The sequence below is a fragment of the Lepeophtheirus salmonis genome, chromosome 14 (genome assembly GCF_016086655.4).
Source record: "Lepeophtheirus salmonis chromosome 14, UVic_Lsal_1.4, whole genome shotgun sequence".
NCBI classification, from domain to species: Eukaryota; Metazoa; Arthropoda; class Copepoda; order Siphonostomatoida; family Caligidae; genus Lepeophtheirus; species Lepeophtheirus salmonis.
In genome coordinates, this window is record NC_052144.2 from 25,270,236 (window position 1) to 25,276,338 (window position 6,103).

General features: G+C 33.3%; 1 long non-coding RNA gene across 2 annotated transcripts; it reads left to right on the top strand.

Annotated features, from left to right (window-relative positions):
• The first annotated feature begins 513 nt into the window (after positions 1-513).
• Positions 514-5,681, top strand: LOC121129544 (uncharacterized). 2 transcript variants are annotated; one of them, XR_011783720.1, is made up of 5 exons: positions 514-1,814; positions 1,878-2,617; positions 2,668-2,838; positions 2,890-3,134; positions 4,832-5,681. It is a non-coding gene; the product is annotated as an uncharacterized lncRNA (long non-coding RNA). The 2 variants fall into 2 exon arrangements; XR_005868446.2 differs by having other exon boundaries at positions 515-1,814; positions 2,676-2,838; positions 2,903-3,134; positions 4,832-5,679.
• The last annotated feature ends 422 nt before the right edge of the window (positions 5,682-6,103 follow it).

Sequence of the window (6,103 nt, forward strand, 5' to 3'; positions counted from 1 at the left end):
TCGCAATCCAGATTTTGGTATTGAAACCATTTTTACAGACCCCAATAGGAGCTATCCTAAAAGTTGCTCTATTAAGAACTTATGAGACAATGTGTCAAAGGCGTTTTCGAAATCCATCCCAAGTGCAGTGTATTTTGTTTTATTACAAACCAATAATTGCGTTTGAAGAACCGGGCAATGTCTTCTGGACTCCGTTCTTCATTAAGGAAGCCTTTCTGTGCTGGGGATATAATAAGAGGAAGGATCTTAACCACCCTCTGGTTAAGTATGCCCGTAAGAATCTTATACGATGTGTTGAGTAGAAAATTGGACGATAATTTTTAATATCATCATCACTAATAAAATCTGGAGCTTATAAAATCTTAATGTAAAAAACGTTCAAGAAAAATTATATGTTTCTCGTCAAAATTTTAAAAACTCGAAGGTTAATCATTCCTGTTATAGCCCCGGACGAACTTTAAAATTTCTTATCTATTAATAGGTGAGTCTAAGTTTTCGAATATATTTTCATTTATAGGGACCCTGGTATAGGACAGAAGTGGCATCCACCCTTTTGTTTCTTTCAGCAATCTCCAATATAGACAGAAACTGCACAGTTTTTTTTTGGTAAACAATCGTGGAAACCATACAATTTCAGATAAAAGTAGCAAGCTTCCCTAGAAATTTTTATTGGATCCTCAGTAAGTTCACCTGAAGATAATTTAAGGGATGAAAGCTTTTTCCCACGAAGAGTGTCCTCTAAATACTTACAGGACGTTTTCCCTTTTAAATTTAATTCGACCAGTTCCTGTCTCATTCTGATCATAGCTCCCCTATTTTCATATTCAATAATTTTCTCCATTTCTGGGATCGCCTCGGGGCTTTTGTCGTCGATTTTTTCGGTTTGACTCCTCAACTTTGCAGCTTTTTTCCCTCTTTGAATAAATATCTTTATTGACTGCCCTTCAATATTCCTTAAAGTGTCCTCGGATGAGACAAGGCCGTTAGACAATTTTACGTTATTCTTTTCTATCATTTCAGAAATTTCCTTACGAATCTCCTCTGAGTCTAACAGGGACACGTTCAATTTCCAATGTAATTTACGGGGTCCAGATGGGTAACCAAATGATGTAGACACTGGGTTGTGATCCGAAATGTAGCATCTAAGGACTTTAAAATCTTTAAGAAGGTTTGATGCTCTGTATGATGAAAAAACATAATCAAGTCGTCCATATATATCCCTTCCAGACTTGGTCTTTGTGCGAAACGTCATTAGAGGAGAGTTTGCTTCCGTGGTCGAACCCAGATCGCACAAATTCAGAGTTTTAATAATTTTGTCCAGATTTTTGGTATTGGCTTTATTATTTGACCCCTTATATCCACGAGCATCTCTGTCTGGTTTGAAGGTGACGTTGAGATCACCTGCAATGAAGGCTTCATTTCCTAGTGAGGGGGAGTATTTTTCCACTATATTAGAAAACCAATCTTTTGAGTTTGAATTAATACCATAGATTGCATACAATGTTGTTCTTTTTTTAAGGAAGTCTATGTCTACCACAATATAATTCCCATCCGGATCTGAAGCCACAAGCTGGGGATTGAGAGAACTCTTTATAAGGACAATCACTAGGGATAAGATGTCGTACATAATTGGTGTCTTGTAGTCTAGTATCTACTAGGATTATGATGTCTGGGAAAGAAATTACACTGAAATAGTTAAAAACTTTTTTACCCTTACCATCGATGAAATCGAATTGACATTATATGTTATTAATGAAAACATTTTAGCTTTGTGATTGGAGTAAGATTTTTAACTCCAGTGACTCTTGATATCCGTGAGTATTATGAACTAAATTCAGTATTGTATTTATAACTTATTTCCTCTATCTTTTATGCAGATTATATCTGGGAAGCCGATTGAATGTAAATAACTAACTAACTTCATTACCCGTTGTGCATTATAAATAGAATTGACATTGAATGGAAATAGAGAAGGCATCGGACTCTAAAGTTTACAATTTTATAAATTTTGTATTAATGTCGGAGGTCTATTTTTATCCCTTGGGAGGGAGTGGCTGGACTTACGCGATTTGGATGCATGAGGGCCTGAACAACAGTCTTTTTTTCACGCCTTTCGTCTAAAACTACCACCGTATCCACTTGATAATATTCATCCATACTTAGTTGTTCTAATTGTTCTGTGCTATTACTTTTGAGACTATATTTATTTACTTTTGAAGGCTTGTTCAATTCGTTTATTTTCCCTTTTTCAGTGGCAGGAGACCTCTGTCTTTTATATTTTGTATCTTCTTTTCTAGATAATATTAGTACTTTCTTTGACATGCACTCATAAGAACCTTTACTGGTATCGATGTTAAGAAGAGGTCCATCTCCTAAAAATTCTTCATTCGACTCCTCCAACAGACTGGCGTTGCTTTTCATACCACCTAGCGAGACGATTGAACTCTTATCCGACCCACTATCACCTTCATCAACTCTGGACGTATTTTCTTTTTCCAGTGGTATCACTGAACTTGAAAGTGGGTTATTTCTCGATTTTATCTTCGACATTGACTCTTCAGTAGCCTCGTTCAAGGATACCTTCTCTGAGGTTAACACACCACTACAACATGTTGAGGTATTTAACTCTTCAATTATGGATACATTACTGTTCAATATCTCTTTAAGGTGTTCAGTGCAAGATTTTTGATTATCCTCATACGATACTGTCTTTGACTCACCTTTTAAGGATGTATTACTCTTAACTTCAACACAAAGTGTCTACATCTCCCAACTTGCGCTTTTGTACCGCTTGAGCATATGTTTTTGCCGCTCTATCAACCTTTCCCCTCGTTACTAGTGAGTTAAACAAGTGATATTGATATTCTCGTATATTAACTTTATCTCCAGTATATTTTTTCAGAGAGTGCCTGAACCTGAAACAGTTGGAACACTGTTTTCTCATCCATCTCAAAATTCAATTTGACTATTTGCCCCTTTACTGGAAGGAGCGAAGGTATTATTGATGGGTCACTCGACACTTGAAATACGATTGAACTACTCCCTATAACATTTTCTTGCACCTTAAGGGCTGGATGTATGGCAAAACTTTCCCTGTTTACTTCCGATTCACTTCTTCCACAAAAAGTTTCAAGGTATTAATTAAATCATTTTCCTCTACTCTTCCTACACATTTGTAGGCTTGTACTTTAAAAGCTTTAGTTAGCCTAAAATCTATAGCCTTTTTAAGGGCTTTGATATCAATGGAAAAAGATATCCCCGATGTACGTTATTCGTATTCTATGGGGAGTTCTAAATTAGCGATTTTTTTTATATCTATTGGTTTTTTAAGACCTATGAATGTCTTTCCCGAACCCATTTCTGAATCTAAATATGATAGATTATAGGGTGGGATCCCTAGTTTGTGAATGGCTATTTCGGCGACGTCAAAATCTAGAAAAATCCCCGTCTTTGGGGATCGATTTATCTTCGTTATAAATGTTCAATTTAAAAAATTGCCACATGTTTTACTTGTTGATAACTCAATTAAAATGAGATTATTATACAATTAACTGTTAGAATTAGTATATAATCAAGAACATTTGTGTATATTTTACAGTATTTTTCATAGACCCTTGTAGAAGACCTAGCATTATCTCCTTAAAAATTTAATAATATACATTAGGGTGTTTCTCTTATTTTATTTTGAAACTACAAAAGATATGTTACTAAATATTATTCAACTTTTTTTAACTACTTAATCCTTGTAAGAGGAGGATAGTAAACAAAAGTACTCTAAATTGGCATATGAACACTTTATAACAAACAAAAGCTAATCTGCTCTTCTCCCAAACATTTTCAGGGTTACCATGTTAATTTTCAGTCTCTTTTTTAAACATAACCCCTGGTCATATTTTATATAACTCCAATTATCTACTATTAAGACCCCCCAGTTGTAAAATCGTTGGCTAACCGCCAACATATTTTGGGATTTTTTCATTGCACTTTTTGGAGGAAAAGTTGTGATATACTGGGTTGCCCAAATAAATTGGGGGGAAATGTCAAGGGCTATAACGAACGAATCCTTTGATAGTTAAACCCCAATGGCCAAAGAAATGTTCTTCCTTAAGACATACCGCTTCTTGGCAAGCTCAGATATTGGGATGGATTGGTATTTATGGTCCTTTAGAGGAAAGCCAAGAACCTTGGAGTTCACTTTTTCTCAGCTTGGAAGTAATGGCACCAAACCATTTAGAGCCTTCTCCCTTTCATTAAATCACTTTATAACATCATTGACCGTGGTTCCGGGCATATCCAGTTTTGTTGATTATGTCCTTGGAAGTCTGACCCGCGTAAAAACAATTTGATGATCGTTGTTCTTTTTACTTGCTACGTTGTTATTATTTTTAATATTAAAAAAATGTGGAAATGAACTATGAATCTAACAACCAATGTCTGTTTTATAAAGGTTCATAGTCTTTAAAGGCTCTTAAATTTGTAATTCAAATCTGATATATTTATTTTTTACGTTTGATGATATTTGAGTATATTATTTCTGATGTTTATATTGAAAATAAATTGCCTCGAAAAAATTATTTGAGGATTTTCTCAAGCCTTTTCTACAACTAAATATAATGTATACTAATTAGAAAATTATTTTTCATAGTTGTTTCTATCTATAAAAACTCTCATTTTTTCTGTTATTTATCCCTCTTAATTATGTCCCACCCAAAACACAAAAAAATGACAATCTGAAAAAAATAATTTTTTAAACAAATTTATATATTGATGAGCTATTTGGGCATTTTTAAGCTCATCTATATATTGTGTTGAAATCTTTTTTTTTTTTCAGATTGTAATACAGATCAAATCTATATTAATAAAACAAAGTTTGTTCTGGAAGCCTCATTTTTGAGTATTTATTCAATAACTTAAGGACAGTTCATCGATAGGCACATGCCTCTAAAAAATACTTAGTATGTACGCTTGAGAAAGGTCAGCTCTAGTTTTCTCTTGTGCCAAAATCTCCCGACCAATCCACTAAATAAATAGGGGAAAGTGGGGCAAGTCACTACCTGGGTAAGTTGATACACCATTGAATATGAGAGAACTTTAGTAAATTCAGAGTTGTTTACTTTTAACATATTGATGTGGACACTATTTTAACTTCTCGTTAAATTTGATAAGAAAATTCAGAAAAATGGACAAGATTTAAGGATCAAAATTTATATATTTATCAAATTTGCATATTTGATGTCAATACAGTTTTTGGTTCATATCTATGTCTTAAATGGTTATCTTATTAATTTTTACCTGTTGGAATAATTGTTCATTAGATATTAGGGAATAATTGGAATAATTAAATTCGAGCATTTTTTCGTCGTTTAATTCTTGGTGAATTTTGAACTGAATGGCATAGGGTCGGGGCAAGTTGATACATGTATAAACTTGTCCTTTGATATTCTATCAGACTTTATTTCCCCCTTAAACTATGAAATTTTCAAAGAATCGGATTACGTAGCTTCTGAAATATCTGAATGTTGAAATGCCAACCAAGAGTAATGTATTTTTGCCGTCCATCTCTTCAGAAAATTCTTGGAGTTCAATACAAAATGGCAAATCGTCAACAATAAGTGAAGTCTCTCGTAAAGTATTATGCCCACTACCTATATCCCAACAAAGATAATTCAAAAATAGACGATGCAAAGTTTCATGTTCTTTTCTCACAAAAACACCACCAAAATGTGAATGAAAATTAATATTTATTATTTAAATTATGATTATTATCTATGAGCTATGTGAAATATTTGTGTATTTGGAAATTAATATAAATAAAATTATTCTCCTCTTTATAAAACCATGACAGTGTATTTAATGATCTGGGTGTGATATAACCTAATTATAGAATAAATTTGAATAGACTTGATAATGTTCATATCGTCAATATGTCGATTTTGCTTAACTGTTTCTTATCTTAATCAGTCATTGAATTACATGTATCAACTTACCCCTACCCCGAGGCAAGTTGATACATTTGCCAATTTTTATATTATTGAAAAAAATAATAATGAATATCATAAATAGTATAAGTAAATTTTGTTAGGTAACCCTTTTGGCTACTTGG